General features: G+C 45.4%; 2 protein-coding genes across 4 annotated transcripts in view; one reads left to right on the forward strand and one right to left on the reverse strand.

The window, feature by feature from the left end:
- The window catches only part of PIGB (phosphatidylinositol glycan anchor biosynthesis class B), a 706437-nt gene that overhangs the window by 383386 nt on the left and 295366 nt on the right, over positions 1–27685 (forward strand). The window lies entirely within an intron of this gene.
- Positions 1–27685, reverse strand: part of CCPG1 (cell cycle progression 1) — a 212922-nt gene that overhangs the window by 19020 nt on the left and 166217 nt on the right. The gene's annotated exons all lie outside the window — the stretch shown is intronic.

Here is a 27685-nt window from a genome sequence, read left to right on the forward strand (position 1 = left end):
TTATATAGGCGAGTGCGTCTATGGTAAGCAAGAGAAGCTGATTTTTATCCTCAACAAGTACACAGGAAGGCCCTCCGGAGGGGTCTTCTTCCTTAACTTGTAAACCTCCAAGATGGTGGATATTAACTAACAGGCTATATTTGCCTTAAAGGCTGCAGTGCCCGATCCAGAAGTGTGTGCCCCTTTGCTGCCAATACTCTGAAGACTATGTACCGACCCACCAGAGAATACTCATCCCAGGATATCAGGAAAGTGTCCTGGTTCCATCTCCCTCCGCGTGGAAAGCACCAGGGGTCTGTTCTGCCTTTGGTCTTGCAACCACACTGCCAAACACGCAACCCGATCCTTGTTCATTGCTGGCTCCTCTCCAGTGTGACTTCCACTTCTCTTGAACTTTAATTCTTCCCTTGGGTCTCTCCAAGCTGACCCCACCCTCAGAGGCTGAATCAGTCTCCGGGGACGACGTGGAAACCCTGCATCCACTATTACTGCTGATTGCAGCCAGCTCGCCATTCTGCTCCTCTGGCTCCAACCCGTTGACCTGGAAATCACCAAAGTGCCTACAATTGTTCTTCACCAGTGGTTCATAGCTGAAACCGCCAATCATCACTGAACAATATGAATAGCAACCGCCTCTGGAAACCTCCAACCACCGGCCACAGAACAGCTTTTTCGGTCTCAGGATATTGCTCTCCTGACTCCCCGGCATTGCTGGTGAGCCCTTTCTAGGATTGTTTCTTTATCCATGGCCCCAGTCTCATCCTCTATGGTCTCTTGACGGTTTCACTCTGCCGGAACTCCAGAAACTTCTGCTGGGGACACTTCTACAGAAGGGAACTCTTTCCCACCAAAGACTGTCCTGCTACTCTCACTACTCATTGTCCTTGGTCTCTTGAACCTTTCTGGGCTAGATAGGAAAAGTACTGCTTACCTGCTACTGCAGTTTCTTTTCTAGGAAATGCTTTTATACTAAACTCTTAAAACTCATAATGAAACAGTTTACTTACCTTATAATACATTGTGACACTTGATTTTCAAAGTTTACTCACCTGTAAGTGTAGTAATTTTTTATCTTTGCCTTTTTTATAAAAACATTTTGTGGACATTCCCTCATTGGAATAAATATAAAGTATGTTTTGTACCTGTTAACCACCCCACCCCTTCTCCTGAGACTTAAGCCTAGGCTGTTCTGTAACAACTAAAACTTAGCGAGTCTGCTGAGTTTGAGGGAATCGCTAACAGTACCCAAGTCAGGAAGATACCACTAAAGACCATGGCCAGAGGGCTGAAGGACATTTTCCCTAATATTGGGAACTGGGGTGGGTTAGAGGGGAGCATTGGGGCAGAGGATGAGGATGGGGATGTGTCTGCAACTGTGCCACACAATTGAAAGCGTCCAACGTATCTGAAAGGACCGCCTTGCAGGATGGCAAACGAAGGTGCCCCCCGCCCCCAAATGGGGTCGACTGTTGCTGAACCTTCGAGGTATGAAACCTTTTGATCATCACTCCAAGTGATTGCAGTGTCAAAGAAGCCATCTGTTAGGACAGTAAAGTCCACCTAAGGGCTTCATAAACCATACAAGTAGGCAATACAGAATCTCCAACTCTTAGTATAAGTCTGTACCACCTGAGATTTTTGGTAGCATGACCGAGCAGTCAGGCATATCAGCCACGTGGGAGAGAGGGCTGTAGATAAGTACAAAGAAATTGAAGCATACATATGGTCCAAAGAAACACTGATACACTTATGTATTGTAAAAATAATGTTTAATTTTAAATACATGTAGGCAAAGATAAATGTTTGGACAGGTAAGCACTGTTAAATAAATCATAAACACAATTATAAAAACCAACACAAAACTACGGTCTACAAAGCAAAGTATAACCTTATTTAGAGCAGTAATATGCAGTTCAAGGAGAGTCAAACCTAAAGATACACATTAAGAATGGCAATCAGCTATTCATGGGGAGTACAACCAAAAGTAGTTGAACTATTAGAATACAGTAAGTAATTCAAGGGCAGCAAACCCTATTGGTCATAAACTACAGTGTTATTCCGTTTCAAGAATCGCCTACTTAAACCAACACTGTTGCAAGTATATACGTGGCAACATATGTAACTTTCTTCTGTAAGGAATTAATAGTTACAACACCACTATTACCTTTCAGAACACAGTTCCGAGCTAGTACAAAAACTGTCTTAGAGGCACACTAGAGCAATTCAAGGTAAGCCCAACCCAATGTTACACTTTTAAGAATCGCAGCAGCTATTCAAGGCAAGTAAAACCCTATTGGTATATAAACTTAATATTTTCAGAAGAGTGAAATACAATTTTAAGTGAAGTAAGAACTCTAGCAGACTTAAGAAAAGCAATGAGCAGTTCAAGGTAAGTAGGAACGTATAGATTCAACCCTAAGATAAGGGCGAGCTCCAAGACTGTTTTAGAAATGCACTAAGCAGATCAGGGGAAGCAAACCCCAATAGTACACTTTTAGAATGGCAATCAGCTCTTCAAGGTGAGTAAACCCTATTGGTAAGTTTTTACACTCATTCAGTTTAGGAATGATAAAACAGTACCAATGTAATTACTTTTTAGGAGTGAAACACAATTTCAAAATACTTACTTTTCAGAGGGGCTACAAGCACCCCAAAGGTAAGTAGTAACTTCATGACACTTTGCAAAGTTGCACACCAACACATTTACAAGTAAATACTTTCAACACTTGTTATAATTTGAAGTTAGCAGCCTTATCTTTCAAAGTCCTTCCCTATTCTAGGGCATGAGTTTTCTCAGAGGTAGAAGAGGGACCTTAGTTTTCTTGGAGCCTGCAGTAGACCGGTAGGATAGGGTTCAGATGCAGGAAAGTCAAGTTCCAAGTGTTCAGGGACTTTACAGAAAGCTACTTAGATGCATTCCAGCGTTAGGCCTGGGAGAATGGTGTGAGCGAACTCCCAAACACACAAATCACCCACTCAGCCACACAGGATTTAAGGTAAGTATTACCCAAGCCAAAATAGTACCTCAGCAGAAAAGAAGAGCTTCTGTTTGGATGCCTTCATGATGCAGCAGCACAGGACCCGGTCCGTGGATTCTTGGTCCTGGTGACAAAAGATTGGATACTGGAAGGGAACTTGCAGCAGCAAGTGACAGAAAAAGATCCCAACAAAGGATTCTTTAAGGCATCTTGCAGCTCTGTTGATTTGGCACCCTTTTACAGGTAGCTGATAGAGAACAGATATCACCAGTCGGATTCTCTTCACTCTCGGTCCAGAACTCTGATTTGTGTCTCTGGAGGTCCAGCAGGAGTCCACCAAAATTTCTGTAAGAATCGACTTCGGAAGAACAGGCACTGCACACTGGTTCGAGGTCCCCCGAGTATTGGTGGTTTACTGCCCAGCAAGGTCGCAGCACGTCGAGGGGGGGGATCAAAATGCAGGTCTTAAGACTAGAGAGTCTCAACAGCCTCTGTGTAGGGGTAGTCTTCCTCAGGAACCCCGGGTCGCTTGGAACAAAGGGTCAGAACAGGCTCCAGTTACCGGAATCAGTCACAGCCGTCTTTCATCTTCCTCTTCGGATTTGGTTCCATTGATCGACTTGTTTCCGCTTCAAGAATCAGACTATTTAACAGGAACCAACACACAACTACTGCAAGCTCTCCCTGCAGTTTAAGAAAGGGGCAGGCAGCTGTCCAATCAGGACAGCCAGCCCTCACAGTAGGAACTGTTTCCTTTCATGCACAATGGAAGAAAAACGGCTGCAGAATTTGACTCCTCCCTCATTTCCTGCCTTCACAGACACTCTGGCGCCTCGGCGGGAAACCCAAAGGGTTCATGCCGAAGACAAATCCTCAACCAGGACCTCCCCGACCTAGAACGGCAGAGGAAGACCTAAGAAACAGCAAGCACACTACAAATGGTGAAAATATAAGGAAGCCACTATACTAGCAGAATGGCGACCCTCCTGTGCATTACCGCAACTGGTTTGACAGTATGTGTGTAATAGGAACTAAAATGTGATTAAAGTAGATGCTCTGCACCAGCCATCAGAGCTACCTTGCTATAGTAACAAAAATGTTACTAGGTCAGTGAGAAAGGGGATACCATGCATCTCCCCAGCACTCCGCATAAGGTGGTGTGTGCTGGTCTCATATATAAAATGTAAAGGGGATGGACATTCCACTTTACCCTTGGGAACAGTAGTTCACCCAAGATCAATGGGGAGAAAATAAAAAGGAAGGCTAAAGCCCAGCAAAACTGCACATTAGATGCTGTCATACAGCCAAAACGTTATAGGGAACTATGAATACAAATACACTATGAAGAGTCAAAAAAAGGTCACCCATAAAAAGAGTTAAAGGGTGAGGGGGAAAAAAATTCCCATTCACCCAGGAACAAGGAAAAATAATCACCAAGTCCAGCAAAAAGTTCTGGGGTTGACAGGTGTCGAAGATGTATCACAAAAATGAAAATCTTACCCAACACCCTCAAAGGTGCGTTGCATATTTCTGTGTTGTGTGCCGTATAACTGCCCTAGTCTGAAGCCGCCTAAGCTCGTACACCAATAATTTTGTTGGAAGGCCGAACTAGATCTTGTGCCTGGTCTAGTGATGGCAAAGAGTATTTTGGCTGCGAGGGTGTGCGGTTTTTTCTTTGTTGAGCTTTTCATCGGTGGGTGGGTGAAAAAACTCATCCCATCAAAGGGCAGGGCTCTCACATTTTCCTGCACCTCTGGGAGAGGTTTGGTGCTCTTCAGCCAGGCAACCCAGGATTAGGCTCCGACATACCTCTCAGGGTTGTATCCACATAACCTGTGGTCGATTCCAACATGTCATATGTTTTTTTTCACCTCCCTAAGTCAGATGATGATTGCTCTTTACTGTTGGATCCTGTGACAAATTGCAGGAATTCGCCCCCTCTCCCCAAGGGGGCCAAATCCCCCTCCCCCTTGAGGTTAGGGAGGAGAGTCCGCTTAGCAACCCCCACCCTATAGAGTCCCCTGTGAAGACAAGGACTACCATTCTTGTGAGGAATGTCCCGAAATAACCTCCTTAGGACTTCCATCCCGAGGCTTGCATGAAGAGAGAACAAGCAGTGCATGTCACTTTAAATGGAAAGCTCCATTTAACTGAAACAAGGAGGATTGGGCAAGGAGAGGCGACACAACAAGCGGAGAGAGAGCCTTGAATGTCTGCCAGGGAAGCTCCACCGCGGCATAGTACCTGAGAGGGTAGTGTGAGAAACCTGAAGGTGTGATCTCCAGGTGGCCAGGACACGGCCATCACTTTTGGAACCAGTTCCTGGGGGTGTTACGCTCACCTGATATCCATGGGGACGCCACACGATGTTGGATGGGAGGCTGTGCGCCGACCTGGACTCCTCTCCGCTGGTTTGTGTGTTGACTGGAGGGCAGGTTCTATAACAGGAGAGTGGAGGTTTAGATGCTGAGCCTTTGATGGGCTCAGCATTGACCAAGTCCCTTCCCTTAGGGTTATGGCTCACCTTATTTTCTTGTGCGTGAAGCTCTCCGTCCTGCGTCACAGTGCAGGGGCGTGTGTTAGTTGAGGCCGTTCTGAAGGCCTAGTTACTTCACTGGTCCTCTGCCCGTGCATCAGGTCCAGTCCGGCTGTCACACCGACTTGTTTAATGTGCGCAGGTGAGTGTCTTTTAGTCTTTCGTTCCCTGTGCTTTTTGGTGTTTTTCCCCCTTCTTGGCTCTTAAGGTCTCTTTCTGTCTTTCACAGGAATTGTTGCTGTTGTGGAGCCGTAACGCCAGATGATTAAGGCTGAGTTAAGTAGCTTAGCGCGAAGCGCGGCGCTCCACAACATAGGCCAGTTTACTAACCTGTATTCCTTTCTCTCCTTCACGCAGGAGACCGTGAGCTGACTATCCGGAATGGAGGTCGTTCGGTGGCCGGGTATGCAGGTAAGTGGTTAATAGGTTTTGGGTGTCTTTTCATTGCCGTTGCAGCTTAGCGTAGCGCAATGTCAAAACCTGCTGCTAATGTTGTCTTTTATCTTGCAGGTCGCTGAGCACTCCGGAGACGAGTGAAGCCACCGAGCGCGGATGGAGGAAGAGGCTGTTACTCACAGGTAATTGTTCCCCACTAAGGCTGTTCTTGTAGGTTGCGGAGCGCTCAGGAGATGGGTGAACCACTGAGTGCGGACTGATGAGCAGATGGAAGTTGGAGCCGCTACTCACAGGTAAGCATTCTTGATAATGTTGTCCTTGTTCTTCCAGGTTGCCGGTAGAATCCAGGAGTGATGCTGCAGAATCAGGTCACTGGGAGAAGCGGATGAGCTGGAGCTGGACACGGTGAGCGGTACGCTGCAGGAGTGCAGAATAATGCAAAGCGTGTATCCCAGTTCGGGCGTGGCTTATATAGCCAGCCCCACCTGAAGACTCGACCACACCCAAAAGACTAGTCTGCGTGCTTCAGTTCATGGAACTGAGCTACAGGAAGTGCCTCCATGTTGGATTTAGGCCCAGAATGGGCTTACCTTATACTGGATAATGAGCCTGGTGCCAAAGGCGCCAGGACGGTCTCCATGTCTGCTGTTGATGGGTCTTTTGGACCCTTGGAGTCACTGTGGGGGGCTGCAACCTGACTGCTACCAGGGGGCTGTTGCCACTGAGGGGATCAGGGATAGGAATCATGACAGCACTCCCCCCTAAGGCCCCTCTCACAGTGTTCCTTCCGACTGGTCCGGGTTTGGTTGAATGGTTCCGATGAAAATGTTTAACCAAGCATGGTGCATGGAGATGCTCTCTTGGTTCCCATGACCTGTCCTGAGGGCTGTACCCTTTCCAGTCCACTAAATAATTGAACTTGGACTTGGTGTTTTTTGAGTCTAGAATGTCTCTAACTTCGAATTCAAGTTCTCCATTAACCAATACCGGATTTGGTGGTGTCTTAATCCGGGTCCCAGGTTGAACTGGCTTTAGAAGTGAGAAGTGAAATACAGCGTGGATCTGCATGTTTGATGGCAAGGCTGGTTTTACTGCCATGGGATTTATGATAGCCTTTATGGTATAAGGACCAAGGTACCTGGGACGAAATGTTTGGGATCCTCTTATGGGTACATGTCGAGACATTAACCAGACCTCATCTCCAACTTGGTAGGTTGGGGCTCTTGGTCGGTGTTGGTCTGCGAACCTTTTCTGTCTTTCTTTGGCTTGCATCAGATGTTCTGCCTCCTTCTTGAAGGTTTGAGTGATAGTTGTATGTAAGGTTTTTACCGCTGACATTTCCAAGGTCGTAGGGATGTCCAACTCTGAAGTACGTGGATTTCTCCCATATATGGTGTAAAACGGACTTTGTCCTGTGCTGGAGTGTAACGAATTGTTGTAGGCATATTCGGCTATCCATAGCACATCCTTCCAACCACCTTCAACCTGATGTAACATGCACCTTAGGTACTGCTCTAATGTCCGATTCGTCCGTTCTGTTTGACCATCAGTTTGTGGATGGTGACTGGTGGACAGACGACATCAATGTGGGCCATTGCACAACTCTTCTTCCAAAAATTAGACACAAATTGACTGCCTCGGTCTGAAATCAGGACGGAGGGAAATCCGTGTAGTCGTACGATTTGTTCCAAGAATACCTTCACCAGACTGGATGCATTTGGTAGACCCTTAAGTGGTATGAAATGGGCCATTTTTTTTAAAAGAGGTCCACTACCACTAGGATGGTATTGAATCCTTGGCAGGGTGGAAGGTCAGTGATGAAATAGCGAGAGAGAGTGTACCAGGGCGCAGGTGGAATCTCCAAGGACTGGAGAAGGCCCGGGGGTTTTTGCTTTAGGAATTTATTCTGCGCACAAATGCCACATGAAAGGATGAATTGTACGATGTCCTTTTGCCAGGTTGGCCACCAATAATGTCTTTTCACTTTGTCTAAAGTTTCGGCTACCCCAGGATGCCCTTCCATCAGAGAGTCATGATAACCTGAGATGACTTGTTCCTGAAAGGCCTTATTTGGTAGATATAAACGTCCCCTAAAATATGGGAGTAGATCCTTGATTTTGTGATGTTCACCTTGAGTGGCCCAGTCCTGTAATGCCTCGGCGTTCATTAGGAGGTGAATTTCCATATGAAGTTCGTCCAAAGACAATGTGGCAGAGAGACCAAGTAGTCTGTCACCTGGTATGATGGCTACAGGGTCTGGGGTTGAGTAAGCATGTTCATCAACTCCCATGCGAGATAAGGCGCCTGCCTTACCATTCTGAACTCCGGGTCGATGGCTGATTATGTAATCGTATTCTGCAAAAAACAAAGCCCACCTAATTTGGTGAGATGACTGAGCCTTGGCCGACTTGAGGTATTGAAGATTCCGATGGTCAGTGATTACAGTGATGGTGTGTCTGGTGCCTAAGAGGTAATGTCACCGGGCCTTAAAGGCTGCTTTAATCACTAGGAGTTCTTTGTCCGTTATTGCGTAATTTAGTTCTGGTGTGGAGAATTTACGCAACCAAAAGGCCACAGGGAGCAATTGGCCGGTTCCGGGATCTCTTTGGGAAAGAACTGCCCCCATCGCAATACTGGAGGCATCTGTTTCTACTATATATGGGAGGTCTGGGTGAGGGTGTCGTAAAACTGGGGCTGAGGTAAACCTCCTCTTAAGTTCCTGAAAGACCTTCTCTGCCTCTTCGGTCCATTGGAAATGCTTGTTTTTCTTTCGTAACAAGGAAGTGATCGGGTGTACTATCTGTGAGAAACCCAGAATGAATCGGCAGTAAAAGTTCGCAAAACCGAGCATACTCTGGACACCTTTCACTGAAGACGGGGACGGCCAATTAAGAATGGCATCTACCTTGTGCACATCAATCCAGACGCCTCTAGGAGTGAGGATGAAACCTAAAAACTCTACTTCGGCGACATGGAAGGAGCATTTAAGTTTAGCGTATAGTTGGTGCTGACAGAGTTTTGCAAGGACGGAGCGTACGTGTCCAACAGGATCTTGTTTGGAAGAGGAATACACCAAGATGTCGTCCATGTATATACTAGGGCGCATACGTCAATCAGCTCTCGTAGTACATTGTTCATGAAGTACTGAAATGCGGCGGGAGCGTTGCAAAGCCCGAAGGGCATCACCTGATATTCGTAAAGCCCATACTTGGTACGAAAGGCGGTCTTCCATTAATTCCCTTTCTTTACCCTTACGAGATGGTATGCCCCCCTGAGGTCCAATTTGGTGTAAATTTGGGCATCTTTGACTTGGTCCAGCAGTTCCGGGATCAGAGGTAGAGGGTAGCGGTTTTTTACTGTTACTTGATTTAGTGCGCTGTAATCGATGCACATTCTCAAGCCTCCCTCCTTCATTGGTACGAAGAATAGGGCTGAGGCTGCTGGGGATTTAGATGGGCGGATGAATCAGTTTGCCAGATATTGATCCAGGTAGGATTTCAGATGGAGGTTTTCCGGTCTGTGAGTGCATAGATGCGACTACATGGAATTTGCGCTCCAGATACAAGGTCGATCTGACAGTCATAAGGCCGGTGAGGGGGTAAGGTATTAGCCTGCTCCTTCTGGAAGACATGTTGGAAGTCCTGGTATTCACTTGGACACATACTCGTTACACCTAGAACCACTGCCTTTTTACCTTGGGCTGCTGTTAACGGATCAGTAATTGGCACATCTACCTGGTAGCAGGCGTGAACACAGTCTTCGGAGAAGGTTACTTTCTTTGCACACCAGTCAATGCTAGGATTGTGAGCCACCAACCACGGCATCCCCAAAATCACCCGAAACTGAGGGGCTTTGATAAGATCGAAGGCTATGGCTTCCCGATGTCCATCCTGGCACAGAAGGATTAATTCCGCTGTGCGTTCAGTTACTGGACCCAAAGCTATCTCAGTGCCGTCGACGGTGGTAACCTTCTCAGTGGTTATTTTCTGACAGAGGGGAAGCCACGTCTTAGTTGCCAGGCCTTGGTCTATGTAGTTACCCATGGCTCAGCTGTCTACATAGGCCTTTACGGCGTGCATCCGAGATGGTGGTTGGTGACGGATTAGAATCACAGGCAGGGCAAGGTGCGTGGCTCTTCCTTCTCACTCGACAAACAGACCTCTACACTTGCCGGGCCGGAAAGTTTCCCGACTCAGGTTCGCTTCCTTCTTTTTCAGTAGCACCGACCATTCTCCTAGGAGGCTTCACTGGGCAATCCCTGAGGAAATGGCCGGGCTTCCCACGGAATAGGCATAGTTGTCGTTGCCTCCTTTTATCTTTTTCGGCCTTGGTCAATGGGCTGCATTACCCCCCCCCCCCCGATTTGCAAGGGTTCTGAAGTATTTTCTGAGGCACGTGGAGTATACTCCTTGGGACGTACATACACAGTACGATTATCTGCTCTGGCCCGGTCTGTCTTGCGGTCTTTTAGTCAGTGGTCGAGCAGCACAACGAGATTGATGAATTCAGCACAGTCTCTTGGTGGGTTTACCACCTGGGCCAGGACGTCTTTCAATTCTCCCCGTAGCCCTCGATGGAATAACGTGGTTATGTTCTCCTCCGGCTACTCAGTTTCCACTATGAGAATGTTAAAGGCGGCGATGTATGTCAATAAATATTGGCTGCCCTGGCGAAGAGAAAAAAGTTTGTTATCCAAGGCTTGGCCCTGGGTGTGTCGGGCGAGCTTTTCCATTTCCTGTTGGAACCCTACGAAATATCGCAAGAGTGGATCGTCCTGTTTCACCAACAGTACAGACCAATCTGCGGCGCTGACACTCAGATTTGACAGAACAAAGGCAACCCGTGACTGATCATTCGGAAAGGCTCTGGGTCTGCAGAGAAAATGGAGGCGGCACTGGTTCATGAACACTGCATATCTCTTTGGGTCCCCAGTGAAACGTTCTGGTGGAGCCAAAGGAACCGCCCCAGGGAGAATCACTTTCACTGGATTAGCAGATGCGGCGGAAACCGGCGGAATAGTTCCTGGCAATGGGGCCTGAGACCGGCCTGAGTCTGGAGAAACTGCCTGGCTAAATCATTGGTACAGTCTTTGGCGACTATCAATTCCCTTCTAAGAGCGTTGGTTTCCTGCCGGGCAGAGTGTCCTTCAGCCGTAGTTCCCCCAGTAACAGGGCTAATTGATCAGTCTCAGATGTTTCCATGAGGCCCAGGTGGATGCTTGATGGAGTCTTCGCGTTCTGTTACGCTCACCTGATATCCACAGGGACGCCAGACGATGTTGGATGGGAAGCTGTGCGCCGACCTGGACCCCTCTCCGCTGGTTTGTGTGTTGACTGGAGGGCAGGTTCTATAACAGGAGAGTGGAGGTTTAGATGCTGAGCCTGTGATGGGGGTTCCCACCTCCCACTGACCAAGTCCCATCCCTTAGGGTTATGCCTCACCTTATTTTCTTGTGTGTGAAGCTCTCAGTCCTGCGTCTCAGTGCAGGGGTGTGTGTTAGTTGAGGGCGTTCTGAAGACCTAGTTACTTCACTGGTCCTCTGCCTGTGCGTCGGGTCCAGTCCGGCTGTGACACCGACTTGTTTAATGTGCGCAGGTGAGTGTCTTTTAGTCTTTCGTTCCCTGTGCTTTTCGGTGTTTTTCCCCCCTTCATGGCCCTTAATGTCTCTTTCTGTCTTTCAAGGAATTGTTGCTGTTGTGGAGCCGTAACGCTGGATGATTAAGGCAGAGGTAAGTAGTTTAGCACGAAGAGCGTCGCAGCACAACATAGGCCAGTTTGCTAACCTGTATTCCTTCCTCTCCTTCACCCAGGAGACCGTGCGCTGACCATCCAGAATGCAGGTCGTTCAGTGGCCGGCTATGCAGGTAAGTGGCTAATGGGTTTTGTGTGTCTTTCCGTCGCCGTTGCAGTTTAGCGCGATGTCAAAATCTGCTGCTAATGTTGTCTTTTATCTTGAAGGTCGCTGAGCACTCCAGAGACGGGAGAAGCCACCGAACGCGGATGTAGGAAGAGGCTGTTACTCACAGGTAATTGTTCGCCACTAATGCTTTTCTTGAAGGTTGCAGAGTGCTCCGGAGACGGGTGAACCACCGAGCGCGGACTGATGAGCAGATGGAAGTTGGAGCCGCTACTCACAGGTAAGCGGTCTCGATAATGTTGTCCTTGCAGGTTGCTGGTGGAATCCAGGAGTGATGCTGCAGAATCAGGTCACCGGGAGCAGCAGATGAGCTGGAGCTTGACACTGTGAGGGTTACACTGCAGGAGTGCAGATTAACACGAAACCTGTATCCCAGTTCGGGCATGGCTTATATAGCCAGCCACACCTGAAGATCGACCACAACCAAAAGACTAGTCTGCACGCTTCAGTTCATGGAACTGAGCTACAGGAAGTGTCTCCATGTTGGATTTATTGCCTTATACTGGGTAATGAGCGTGGCGCCAAAGGCGCAAGGACTGTCTCCATGTCTGCTGTTGCTGGGTCTTTGGACCCTTGGAGTCACTGTGGGGGCTGCAATCTGACTGCTGCCGGGGGCTGTTGCCACTGAGGGGGTCAGGGATTGGAATCATAACAGGGGGTGGACCAGTGTGGGAGGATCACCTGGGTGAGGGGCCCTCGTGGGGAGGGTGGGGGGGAAGTGGGACACTGGATGGAGAGACACAGTATCCCCATCCCTGTAACACCTTTATCCCACCCTACCAGGTAGGATACAGATGACCTCAAACCCCTGATCCCCCCCCCCCCCATTCCGAAACAAAAACTTTCTCAAGGATTGCTAACTGTGAGAGGAAACGGACTAACACCAGAGCTGTATACTTGACTTGTCCCATTACAATGATCAGGCAATTATTGATCGTTACACACACCTGACTTCCATCACACTTCCCCACACGGATAAAAGGCGGAGCACGAAAGCACACTGAGCAAGGCAAAGCACACAAGGAAGCAGCAGTTCCAAGATGATAGTTTAATACAAGGCGAAAGACGTCAATACCGAAGAGGATTGCAAGGAGGTAAGTGCCCTTGACCTTTTCACCGAAAGACTTACTTTCATGAACCTTCTAGAACAAGCAATGCAAGGCCTGGAATCAAAGCTGAAGAAAACTGCATTTTGCGTCGCAGGTACCCAGGGCTCTCCTGCGTCGATAGTCAAGAAGGGGAGAATTGTTTGCCGCCGTGGTACTGTCCTTGACTCCTACAACAAAGCAGCGCCAGTGAAGTCAGCACAGCCGTTGAGTTGGGGCGACTGATACTAGACCGCTGTGTGTTGCAGCCAAGGTTGCAAGCTGCAACACTGTATAGTGAAAACTGAAGAGACCAATGCCTGAAGCGTATGTGGCAAGCAGCGCAAACATAATTAAACTGCGGATGAGTGACTGAACTTTGAAGCTAAGATACGATACCACAGATAGTCGTCCGGCACCACCTGGGTGTTCATTCGAAAGTCTCTGTTATCCAACTGAAATGTGGCAAATGTTACAAGAAAAGAAATTGTAAAATCGAAGTGGTCCTGCCACAGGTCAAGCAAAACCCTGGGCACATTCCAAAGTCTTTGATACTTAAAATATAAAGAAAGTAGGTGACGTTGGCCCGAGCCCGGCGGAGGGAGATTGTGTTAAAAGGGATCTGAGCCCGGCTGAGGGGGATGCAGGGTGAACCGTGAGTCACCCAAGAAAGACTATCGTACGGATATTGTAATAAGAGGATCTGAGCCTGAATGAGGGATATCCGGGGTGAATAATCAAAGAAATTGGATACTTATGAAAGTTTGAAGGAAGAAAACCTTTCATTTATTTTTGTCGCATCAGACCCTCTGAATGAAGACACTGTGAAAGACAAAGAGACTTGGGCACAGAAGGCCCTGATGCCAATGATTCAACTGTATCCTCGTGCTAGAGAAACCAGAGACTGTGCTAAGCTTGAGTGAACCTCCTTATCCCGTGCTGAAAACGTGGGGAAGGTAGGCCAACGGCCTGAACATTCTGACATCATTTTTTGAACCCTTCTTTCTTTATCGCTACATTATTTCCCACACCATTTGTTTTTAGAGGTAAGGAATGGAAATAGGTTTATTAGTATAGGCCCTTTAATTTTGACAAGACACCACTAGGACTGAATTATTATTATTTGATGGCCGTAGCTTGCTACCATCTGTAGACTTAGGATTACATGGGCATTTTTCAACCCTTTTTGAAGTTCAATCAACACCCATGAACTGTGGTCACTTGTGTCTGTCTTACTGTTGATAGCATGCCTCCCTTACAGTAAGACTGTCAGATCGAGAAAGCCCATGAGTTACAAAACTGCTCGCGCATCAAACGCAGAGAGGGTGGTGGCCCGACCACGGAAGTCTTGTGGTGGACCGGCGATCCTGAAAACTACACTGAAACCACAGCGCAGTTGAAACCGTCCATGTACCTGAAGAACTGGACGTCCATCCCAAAGGAGATCACAGGACAAGGGACACTTAAGGAATAAGAGACGCAGTGCAGACAAAGACACAAATAAACCCAGAGTGAAGAGAAGCCCTGTTATGTTATCCCTGAGAATACCATGTAACAGGCAAAATGAGAGACCCAGGAGACGGCCGGGGGATAGTGATGGGACTGCTCATACTGGTCCCAGTCAAGATAATGAGCGGGAAAGAGAATTGACTGATAGGAATGAGAGAAACCGTAAAGTCATAAAGATTAAGAGGAAATAAAACTACAGCAGAAACACCCGAGGAGAAAGGCAGGGTGACATATGTCCAGAGACAGAGAGGTAAACAGGAGAGAATCCCAAGAGAGAATTGTAAAAATGTGGATATCACGACCCTGGGAAAATACCCCTACACAGTAAAAGGAGATAGGGGGCAAGGGGGGAATAGCAGGCCAACAACAATCCTTTCTACAGAACAAGATACAAGTACAAGGTCAAAGAGACAAGGTTTTGAGAAGAAACAAAAGTATACCGATATTTTGAAAAGAATTACACAAACTGATCAAAGAAGTCACAAAAGATTACTTAAAAATCACCTATTAAGGAGAAACAGGAAGAAGAAGTTTGCCAGAAGCAAAACCCAGGAGAAGGGAGTCATTCTCCTGTCTTTAGTTGTTAGAATAGTGGTATGGTCAGTTAGTGTTAGTTTGGACTGTAACAAACATAAGGACACTCGCTGTTTACTGCCAGGTTTTCCCACTTGGCTATACACCAATACCTCACCTGATCTGAGAGTGCCTACTGCAGTTATCCCCATCCTGGGATATTTTTCTGCTGAGCCGCCAATCTACTTTGTACACCAAGCAGCCGGAATCCAACTCTGGGTTCCCTCGTCTTCCCTGAGGATTCTTCAAATTGTGGGATGGCTGTTTGTTCCTCTTCTGTGTCATGAGGATTGTCTCTGGCTCAGGGTACAAGCTCTGGGTCACCAGATTCTAGTAAACTACACCTAGGGAGGAAGCCAGTGGTTATCCCTGTATTTGCTGATTTGGGGCAGTTTTCGCCAATCTGTTGGCATAAGTACTTTCCTCTACGTCCTTGGTGGCCGAATATTAAAGATTTTCGCCTGCAGGGGTTTCTCTAGTTCAGGGTCAAGATTTAGTGTGAGTCTCAACCAGGTTTCCCATTGACTTACATTGGAGGTCCTTCTGCATCTTACTGTGGTGTTTCGGCTCTGTATTCTGATCTCTTCATTGGGGTATCCCATGTTCCTCCTTGAAGTTGTTTGCTGCGATATCCACACCACTGGGGTAGAACAGACTTGTCTCCATAAAAGCAGATGGCCCCTTGACTTCATCCCCTTGATTCTTATAGAACTTTCTACCTGTACTGTAACTCTCCTAAAGTGACACTTGGAGGGAAGTGGGATTGGGGGGGATGAGGAGGGGGTAATCTCCCCACTGGACATTGTGTCTGCACCCATAAAGGGTTCAGTGAGCCCTGGACTAAGGAGTCGAATTCTAGGACTTCTAATTTTTAGTGTATTTTTAAAGTCATGCTCTGCACGCCTCTCATTGTGAATACATTATACCAAAGCTAATTTTAGCGACTGTAAATATTTTTTCCTACAGTCTACTAGGCGGGCAACTGTTTCTAGAAATGTATTTTTCATTCCTGGAGACCTGTGGCTATTGTTTTGAGATGTTTCCTTCCCTCTATCACAATGTTTTTTTTTACCATGTGTGCATTTGTATTCTTTTTAGTACTATGCTCTAGAGAGTCAAATTAACTAATTCGAGATTAGGTGATCTGCTCCGTCCCTTTTACCTCCCACGGTGGCTTGTAGATCTCTTGCTGCCAAATTGCCCCTGTTGTCAGCTTCCCTTCTCCCTTGGATCTTAGCTTCCCTCACTGTGTCCTTCCCCTAAGACTTGCAAAGTGCTCCACTGCTAACAGAAGCTAGGTCTGCGCGCCATAAATACCCTAATAACAATGCTCTGTGCCCAAGATCACTGGATCGTATTACATGCAATCCCCCTGCTGATTGTTTGAATTTCTTCTTCAGGGAACAGGCTCAGAAAATTGGGGTTGTTCATGATCAAAGGGCTGCAAGGGATGGATTGCTCCACCATTCCTGTCCATGACTGGAGGACAAGAGCGCTAGATATATCATTGGTACACTAATAAATCCCTCCACTACCAATATTGATTGCAGTGCATATTGCTTTCCTAATCATGGTTGGAGCCCAGAATGTACTGTTTGCCAGAAATCACAAGCTTGAATTCCTATAACATAACATGCAACAACAAAAAAGATAATTAAAATAACTAAAAAAAAAGGTATTGACCACAACATATATAAACAAAACTGCAAGGAGGACTTTTTCCTGAACAGCCCTTTAAGGCAGTAATTAAAAGGAAGGGGGTACAGTGTATTATGCATTGCAATTTCCACTAAGGTCAAACCTCATATGACCGGAGTCAGACTGGTCTGACAAATTGTTTTACGACAGTCCCATTACTTCCATGTAGATAAGGCAGCCTTATCAAACAAATCCTTACAAAAATGACTTAAAACATGCTTATACGTAAGAAATGAGCACTTGTGGGATTTTGGGAACAAGAACTCATATGACACTCAAATACTTAATGAATGCTTATACAATTGAAGTAGGATTGTTATAAGATTCTGATAGGGTCCTTATAAGAAAGTCAATAGGAAAAATGTATCCTAGTGGTTATCAGAAAAAGCAGAATCTTGGCATATACAGATCCGCATGGCACTAAAGGCCTGCCAGAAAGACACAAATTGAGCTGCACACAACGTGCAGCCAACATGGTATCAATACCCAACAAGTTAGAAAACAAGTTGAACGGTAGGGTGCAAGAATCATGAATAATCCCAGAAGAGTCTAAAATGCCCAAGTGTGCCCTCCATGCCCTGTTAAAGTACAAGTGGGTGGCGTAAGTAGCAAAACTAACATGAGCATCAAGCATTGCATGCGATTGAAATTTGTAGAAAGTTAATGTTCAAAGAGGACGACAATGGTATAGTAGTAATGTGTTTCCATTTATACTGCTTCAAGACGGATTCTGCTCACTTAAAAGCATCACTGAAATAGTAGGTGTTATTCATGAAATCAATGGTACTCGATGTACTGACTTCTGAAAGATGAAAGCATAGAGAAGCAGCCAAATGTCCTCTACAATGTTCCGCCCCCCTCACATCTGTATGCTGGAAGCCTGAAATTGTGCCATGCTTCACACCAGCGGTTGTGACCATTCCACTACGAATCTTCGAGAGAAGGTATCCACTAAGAAAACACTATCAGATGTATTCCCGAAGAGATGACAATCCCATGGAGGAAATCCCTGAAGATATATGAAGAAAGCAAGAAAAGGAGCTGGTGATATCACAAGAACCAAGTGGGGCACACATAGAAGACTGGCTGAAGAAGAGAATGAATGGACCTTATAGAAACTGATGACAAAGTAAAGATTCGAGTTAACTTTCATATGTGAAAAGAAGATTGCACGTGTGAAGAGCACTGCAGAAAATGCAAGTTGTTCCATAAGTGTACAGATTCAGTAACGCAAGTAGACTAAGTGATCATAGAAGCGAGTAGTGAATAGACTGCAGGCAGAGTCGCCATTATATAGAAGCTGGACATCAGTGTCACAACTTTAGTAAGTTCAAACTCATGGAGAGAAGATCCGAAAGCTGTGTCGCAGCAAGGAATTAGCTGGGATCGTGGAAGAGGTTAGATGGCTGTCTGGCCTGGTGTCAAGGCTTAGGCTGCCAAAACTCATTATCTATTCTTGAAGGCAGTGAACGTGAGATGCTGAATCATCCCTTGTTAAGGTGAAAACAAAGAACACCATAAGTGCCAAGTTTTATTAATTTAAGACAGTTAAATGCTGCGAGATTAGCCGAATTGTGGTCTCCTGTCACGCGAGCCAAGGATGAAAATAGAGTTGAGCATGCAGTTCCAGAACTATGATAGCGCATGCTCACACTCCCTAATATTCTCAGAGGCAAGGATACTTGCAAGGCCAAGTTCAAAGAAAATCTTCATGGCAGTACGCATGGGTGATGAGAGATGATTGGCTAATTGGGTCGGGAGGTACAGTAAAGTCCACCTCCTAAGACCTGGAGTAGGAGCTTACGTGCTAGTGAGCCGAATGATCCAGACTGGCACGAGCGTGCCAACCAATTATAGAAGGCCCTATAATGAAGGGCCTTATAGTTTGAGAGCCAATAATATGCTGTGTATCTAATACATTTTGAAGAGGACTTGCACTAGGGGTGGGCATGATTTGACCACCTCATAACAGATGTCCAATCACAACTGAACCCCTTATAGAAAGTATAGATGTTCCCCCTAAACGTATCACAACCCCTCGTAAGTTTTTCTTATTTGCCATGTAGTATGATGTCGCGTATGACGAACTTTTACTATACAAGTATGATTTTATAATGAAATGCTTCTTCCAGAATGCTTGTGCGATGTCCGTTGATGTTGCTTGTACTCCCCGTTTTAGACAATTGATAATAAAACAAACTTTGTCATCTTCTTGAGTTGGTCATGTTATTTGGTGTAAGAGTTACTATGCTTCCCATCCACTGCATGATACGCTACCCAAAGGACCTTATATTCACGTGGTAGCAGTGGCGGATGGTTCCAAAAGATCCAAACCAGATTGTCTCCAGATTTTCGGACGATCAGGCATCCTTTTCGGTCTAGCCGGAAGATCGATGGGGTTTCCTGTGAAGAGTGGCTGAATAGAAATCTTGCATGAAGAACCGGCACTGTGTGCAAGGTCCATCTCGGATGAAATCCCTGCCCGGTTTCCACTGGCGCTCTCCGGACGGAAGGCGAAAGTGGTCGGTTGGAGGAGTCGTCGATTGACAGACGAATGGTGAGTAGACTAAGGGGAATGGCAAATTAAGGGCACAGGGTTGTGATAATTTTAAGTAACAGGAAATATTGTGTGAAGAGATAGTAGCACCTAGAAGCCTGACTCAAGTAAGTCCAGAAGTAGTCGTCTCACATTCCAGTGGGAGTAAGAATAAGAGAAAAGAGGAGATCTTTAAGATCATACAGTACTAGGAAGAAAAGAGTGAGCGATCGAATGCATCGACAGAATTAGAAAGAGATTAAAAGATGGAAAGGCGAGAAGGATAAAGCTGACGAGGTAACGCTTGTGAAGAACAAATGGATGGGAGGACAGATACTACTCAAGCTAGATGGGAAAAGCAACGAGGAAGTGAGGCAAAGAGAAGATAAGGACGAACAGGATAGAAAAGACAGGGAGCAAGAAAAGAGATTGAAGGAAGATGGGCATAAAAGAGCAGGGAGCGAGCGACGAGAACAGATGTATCAGAAAGAGCAAGAGAAAAAATGAGCAGCGAGCGGTAGAGCAAAGAAAGTACAACAATAGACAGAGCAATAGAAGAAACGGATAAAAGAGAAAGCAAGAGAGGAGGAAGCGCAGAAATGAAGGGGAAAAAAAAGAATACAGAGGTGAAGAGAGGAGGAAGAATGGAGGCCAGGATTTAGGAGAGAAGAGTGAAGATGAGGAGGAGAGAATAAGATCAGAAATTAGAACAAAAAAGGAGACCGCAGGATCTTGATGTTAGCCTCAACCGCAAAGAACCAGTAGGGCCAAGCACAGCAATACGATGTAACATAATAGAAGAGTTCCTTCTGTTAAAAGGAGCAACAACAAGGATATCTAGAGTAGTAGTAGTAGTAGTAGTAGTAGTAGTAGTAGTAGAAGAAAACTTTGATATGGGAAGTGTTGGAGACAGAATCAGTAAAGCCTATCAAGAATTAAAGGAAGGTTGCAAATACAGAAGTCGAGGGAAGGGTGAGCACAATCCCTAGCATTTCAGTCATGAAGCGAAGAGGAAAATCCATTTAGCCTCGAGCATAAAGCCTCGTTCTTAAGCAGACTGAAAATAGACAAGGGTGAAGGGGATGACAGTCACACTAGTTGGGGACTAGACGTATCCTACGAGGAAAGCAAATCCTTCCTTGGGGAAGAGGAAGGGGATCGTGTCCTCCCCACACCCCCGAGGGAAGCCTGCAGACGGACGAAGAAGTAAGATGGTCGGATCTAGAGCAACCTAAGGATAGGACACCAGATCCCATAGCATATCCAGAGCGTCCCAGCAGAAGGTTGTGTAGTGAGAGGAGAGAATCCCTGCCATATGTGAGCAGATTAACGTTGCTACCAGGAAGATGACGGACAGGGACAACTGTACCTGCTATGGATAGGCAGACAATGGTAGCTGACTGCGCATTAGCGTTTATGCAGTTTCCCTTATTGGAAAAAGGGGGAGCAACACCACAGTATATTACATGGCCACAGATGGATAAGGATAATTTAAGGTACAAGCTCCCAAGCTTGACTTCAGGTGCTGGGAAATGGATATACGAGTTAGGGAAAATGACAGGAGGAAACACATTGGCCATAGGGGACATTAGGTGTCTCTTGGCAGCTATTCGTGGGGAAAGAGCTGATTACATATGGAGGAGTGCAGGATATTCAAGTGTGACAGCACAAAACAGAGCGCACGACGGAGAACCATTTAATAATTGCAGAGCAGATGTGTGGAGGGCTCTCAGGGTACAGTACCCTGATACTTCAGATATGGGTGCAATTATGACATGTAAGATGAAAGAAGATGAAGACCCTATTGCTTACATTCAGGGCATTTAAGAGCAATGGAAACATGAAATGCGAGAGCTGTGGGAAAAGACAGTGGCATTATTTTACCACATTCTATGTCAGGGGTTGCCCGTGCCAGTACAGAGGCAGATGAAGAAAGAAGTAGGAATCGAAGCAAAGCCATGTGCGGAAATCCCGCTGACGATAATGCATTACTGTTGGTTGTTGCAAGAGAAAAATAAGAAGAAAGATGAGAATAGGAAAATTGAGGAAGCCAAGTTAGTTCAGAAAAGATTGTCAAAACTTTCCATAGAAGGGGCGGTATTGATAAGTGGAGAAGGACTGGGAATGCAGGAAGCATTGGGTGTTATCAAAGGTGAATAATCAGCGCCCGATGGACCAAGGTGGTTATGGGTTTGTACCAAGAGGCAGAGCTATGGGCTATAGAGGAAGAGGTGGATTCCAAAATAATCAAGGTGCGTTTCAAAATGCGCAGAATGAGAACCAGAACACACCAGGAGGATTTAACCAACGGGGACTAGTCAGGCAGCCTCCCCCTGTATGCTGGACATGTGGGATGACCGGGCACATTGCACGTGTATGTGGGAGTGAAGGTAATGTACTGACTGGCCAATTTTCAAGAGGGTGTGGGGGACAGCTTATCCTCCACCATACAACATACAAACTAAGGAAGGGTTTGCCCAAGATCAGACAGTATATCAGACACAAGCGCTGCGAGTGCAGCAGGTACAGAAATCACAGCAAGTGAAAACGAATCTGCCGCAAGGGCAGTCGCAACATGCTCCCATGCAGACACAACAGTATGCAAACATAGGACAATTACTGACACCTAGGATATGAGATATGAGATACCACTGTGGTAGAACGGAATCCTTTTACATGAACAGGGATATGCCTATACCCACAATAGGACAGCTCACATGGTTTGTTTGATTGGTTATTTTACTTGTATATATCTGGGCGCTAGTGGATAAGAAGACTGTTACATATTGCAGATCATACAGAGTAGTACATACGATACATGATACAAGGCAGGAAATTCAATTAATGCATTGATGTGTTCAGTGCTATCTGTGACACCAGATCTCCAAGAGGAACCAAGGGTGGATTTGACAATAGGAGGCAAATCTTTTTCTCTTTTAGTAAACACTGGGGCTACTCGTTCATGTATACGAGAGGGAACATATCCAATGTCAGGAATTGCCATGAATGATCAAGGCTTCTCTGGAGCTACAAGTCAAGTTCCTTTTACTGATGAATTACCAGTCTCTATAGGAGAATATGACATGTCTGTTCCTTTGTTATATTCACGACAGACACCAGTTAACATTTTGGGAAGAGATTTCATGACAAAACCTGCATGACTATTTCATTTACTGACGAAGGGATAGTGTGTTCCACTCCAGGAATACAATACTTAAATGTGAGCGAATTTATACTGGCGTTCACAGCGCAAGTGGCTCTGCGAGGCGTTCCAGTAGAGCCAGAGGGTTTTATGAGGAGAGCATTCTAAAGACAGGACTGCCTGGCTTAGTGGGGAAAAACAATGAGAATACCCGAGGAGTTTTTGTTTAGACCACAAATGCCTATGGATGAAGAGGGGGGGGACAGACAATCCTTATAGAATTAGAAGCAGCCATAGTACAAAGGGAAATGTCGATGCTCGAAGGAACAGATGATGAGGGTAGACCATGGAGGACAGCAAGAGCTCTCGAAGAAGAGTACAGGTTGACTGACATTACTGATGACATGTTTTGAGAAAACCGATCAGATGATGAAGTAGTGTTCTTTATTAGCATCACATATTGGATTACATTAGAGAAAAGGGAAATCCCACAGGGAATGGCAATAGATCGGCAGCGTCCAGCATTTTTTGAGGAAGACTTGGCAAAGGTGCCCAGTGTCCTATGGACTACAGGCCCTTATGACGTAGGATTTTTGAAGGGAATAGGGGAAGGTAAAATAAAGCTGGGACCAGGGACGATTTTACGTCAAGCAAGACAGTATCCCATATCTCGAGAGGCTGATGAGGGTATATTTAAGACCATTTCAGCACTGATGAAACAAGGTATTCTGGTGTCATCGGGATCAATGTGCAATACCGCAGTGTATCGCATCAAAAAATCAAAGGGAGGGTCGTGGAGATTTATACAAGACATAAGACCGATTAACCAGATTGTAGAGGCAGAGTTTACTCTAGTTCCTAACCCGGCAACCATACTATGTAGTATCCCAGTGGAAGCTCGATATTTCACGGCAATCGATTTGAAAAATGCATTTTTCTCAATCCCGTTGCACAAAGATTCACAATACCTGACTTCCTTTACGTTTCGCCAAACTCGACTAAAAAATACTCATTTGCCCCAGGGGTACTGCAAGTCCCCATCAATCTTTAACAGTGTCTTACAGATGGACCTAGGCAATATTGATTTTAAGAGTGTGGTGATAAAATATGTAGATGATATTTTAATTTGTAGCACCACAGAAGACAAGACTTGATTCAGTTGATGACTATCTTAGCAGACAATATATAAGGTAGACAAGGAGAAACTGCAGTATTGTCAATAAGAGGTGTTATACATAGGACAGTTGATTTCTGAGGAAAATAGGTGACACCTGAAAGAGCTGAGGTAATTATGAAAACCGCAAAACCAAAAACACAGTAAAACAAATGCAGCAGTTTTTGGGGATATGCAATTATGTTATACACTGGGTGTTTGACTACAGTACGTATACAAGATCTCTCTTGCAGGCTTCAAAGAAAGCAGAGATGAACAAAGTAAAGATAGAATGGACTGAAGAAATAGAGGAGAGGTTTGAAGAGTTGAAAAAAGCAATTTGCAAAGCCCCCATTTTGGAATCCCCAATTATGCTGAGGCGTTTTATTTATTCTCGCACACAAATGGGACAGTCATGACAGCAGTGCTTACACAGAGGACTACATTGTGGTAGAAGCCTTTAGCATATTACAGTGGGATTTTAGACTCAGTTATGAAAGGACACTTTCCTTGCAAACAGCCGTTGGCAGCCGCTGTGTTCGCAATTGAGAAGTCTACAAGTATTGTCATGGGCTGCTCTATAACTTTTCATGGAGCATGCTCGGTTTGTCATTTTAGAAAAGTCCAAAGGTATATTGACATCTCAAGAGGGCCTCAGCCTGCGAAGTAATGATTTCAAACCCAGCGAGTCAAATTGTCGGATGTAAAATAGTGAATCCTGCCACATTTGTAGCAGAGCCAATAGCAGAAGGCATGACTGTGCTAATTATGTTGAATATTATGATGATATACCCTCTGTAAAGGAAACTGCTTTAGCATGGGGGAAATTCTCTTTATTGATGGGTCTTCAAAAATTGATCAGACGAGTGGGGAAATGCATTCTGGCACAGCTGTAGTGAGGCATAGATTGAATGGAGAATTTGAATTTGTAGCAAGTGCAAGGCTGCCATCTCACTTTTCAGTGCAAGCAAAAAAATTGGTAGGGCTCTCAAAACACAAAGGCCAGGAAGTGACGGTGTGCAGTGACTCCGTCTACATGACGTGAACCGTACACGACGGGCTAGCATGATGGAAAAGGAAGTGGCTACCTCTGCGCGGATGGCAGTCCAGTGCAACATGCATCCTTATTGGACAGTCTTATTAAGGCACTACAACTCCCAGTGGCCACAGCGGTTGTTAAATGCACAGCTCACACTAAGCAAACAGATTTTATATCTTGCGGGAATGAAGCCGCATATGTAGAAGCTAAAAGGGTTGCATATTCACCAGATATTTCTGGTTTTGATACTCCAAGTGTAAGGGAGAAAGTAGTCCTGATCATGGTAATTCAAGAAGAGTTTAATAGATTACCAATGACCCAATTAATGCAGATTCAAGGCAGTGCACCGCACAAAGAGCAGGAATTATGGGAAGCATAGAGATGCTCTCTATCCCGCACAGAAGCATTATGGCAACAGGATAATACTGGAAAGCCGGTGATGCCAGTAGCATTATTAAAGATAGCTCTTTAACAGCTGCATTACCCCGCGCATGTAACTAGGGAGTCTTGCTGCAACAATTGCAGAAGACTGGTTCATTCCAAATTTATTAGAACATGTTGCATTCTTTATAGTGAATTGCATCAAGGGTCAAATGTTTACTGCTGGGCATACACCAAGAACGATTAGAGTAGTAATACCTCAACCAACTGGTCCTTTTCAGCATTTACATATTGATTAGGTTTACATGCTCAAGTATGTAACGGATATAGGTATCTGATAGTGGTGGTGTGTCCCTTGTCTAGGTGGATCGAGGCAGGTCCGTGTACACACCCTGATGCCACTTGCGCAGCAAAGTTTTTAGCATGCAAAGTCTTTCCAAGATGGGGTGTGTGAACTGCAGAGATCTGACAATGGGCCACATTTTGTTAATGAAGTATTTGAACAGATAGGGCTCCTATTGAAGTGTTAAACATAAGTTTTATGGTTATCACACATAAGCAAATGGGAAATGTGAGAGACTCAACGGCCTCCTAAAAGAAAGGATTACTTAATTCAAATTGACTTCGAAGAAGGGATGGCTATATTGCCTGGCCTTAGCTTTATATGCCCTTTGGAATCAGCCGGGTTCAGATCATCATCTCACCCAACACGAACAAGTGACAGGGAGGCAAATGAGAACGCCACTTACACCTCCATCGAGGAGTAGAAGTGATGCCCAGAGTACAGCTTAATTGTTCGGTAATTAACTAAATGACTATTTGGCATGTATGATCTCTAGCGTCTCTCTCATTTCAGATCAACTCAAGTGTAAGGGGGGGGTTGGTCTCAGAACACAGATAAAGACAATCCAGCAACCAGATCACGCAAACATTTATCAGTACCCAAGTTGTTAATTGGTGACACCATTCCGATAAGGAACTTTCCCGAAAGGGGCACGAGCCCCGTTTCCATGGCCCCTTTTGCGTTGAAAATATAACCCCCTCAGCACTAAAAGTCCAAGGCAGGCGAGCTTGGCTTCATTTAAGTGATATAAAACCATACAAAGGCGAGATTTCCTCTCTCACTGTTCCTGATCTGGAAGCAAGACAAAACGAAGAATTTCAGTGTGTGCAGACTCGATCAATGACCGAGCAGGACGACAAGATGACCAGCTGTTAATGCAGATTTTGCATTTGGACTAAGGCTCATTCAGACACTCCATATAGATATTATAGCAGGAGTGCAAACCCTTGCTGAGAGGCTTAGGAATCTTAAAAATAAACTTTAGAAATCAATTTGATGTGTCAAAGTTACGCCTGACTGATAGTTTTTAATTAAGAATTGAAAGTGAGATCAATATTCAGATTCATTTCTCACTGAATACCTGTTTGGTTAACGCTATGGTTCTCACCGACAGGAATGTGCATTGGCTTGTGTTTGCTGTTTTTGTATTTATCCTTCAAGCTTATCAAGAGACGTTGATATTCACACTTCTACAGAATCCTAAAAATGGCCCTGTGATTAGAAGGCTGTCAATTGTGATCATTGAGTGCATACTGTAATTGCAGGACTAAAATCATTTTTCTTATGATTATATTAGAAATGAGGTATGGTGAGCCCAACACGATTTTAGGGACTGAACGAGCATGGCCAGTACCAGGATGGCGAGAGCGATGGATGTCCATGGTCTTAAGCATAGTATATGCCTGTACGGTTACTCTTCTGGTCTTTGTTTCTCCTGTTTCACACTCTTTATCACATTAGTCCTAATAAAGCAGATGTCCCTCTAGTTCTCCCCACTATGAAAACTACTTTTGATTCACTCCGTGGTTAGTACATCAACCTTGCATATGGGAGAAGTAGGAGAAATGCATAGGAAGATAGTGAGGGGATAAATACCTATTTAGACAATGCAGCACACTTGGGTAATAACATGTGGTATCAGCACATGAGAACGGTGGAAGAGAGAACATCTAAGGAGAATTGGTATGCCTGTGCTCTCATACCCTATGCCCTGAACACAGTACAAACTTTACTATCTAGAGAAGTTTCGGAACGTGATGCCAGATGCTTATTCACCTTGCAGTATGCATGGTTAGAGGACAGTTTCAGGGAAGTTGGGCCACTTTGCGATGGAGATCTAAATTGTCATTTCTATTCCAGGATGATTATATAAAGACTACACAGATGGAAAAGGAAACAGCATGGAAAAGTAAGATGCTTACGTATCCAGCAACAGGACAGGAAGAGGTTGTCGTTGCAGAGATGAAGGGAATGGACTGCCCTGATAAAATAGAAATAGCTGGATCACCTGGATGTTGGGAACTAACACACGTTTTAGTCTATGGACGAGTGAAATCCAAGAAGGGATGGCAAGAGGGGCTGATGTCCAGTGCAGCTCATCTATTGAAGCCAGAATATGTACAAGAGGTCCAGAGAAAGAACGATGGATGTATAAAGTCATGGGCCAAACATGCCAAGCTGTTAACATGGGTAGAAAATGATTCAGGTCCTATGGTTGTAATCCCATTGGCAAATGTGACATTGTGCTTCTGGAGACATGCAAAGAAGCATGTGGTAGATAACATAGGCTGCAAGACTACAGATGATGTTACTAGATTGGGAGCCAGGACAGCCATCCTGATGGATCGATATTGGGCTTGTGGGCAGAGGGCCTACATGAAGCTGCCCAAGGATTGGGG

Source organism: Ambystoma mexicanum, chromosome 11 (assembly GCF_040938575.1).
Source record: "Ambystoma mexicanum isolate Mex_15411 chromosome 11, UKY_AmexF1_1, whole genome shotgun sequence".
Taxonomy (NCBI): domain Eukaryota; kingdom Metazoa; phylum Chordata; class Amphibia; order Caudata; family Ambystomatidae; genus Ambystoma; species Ambystoma mexicanum.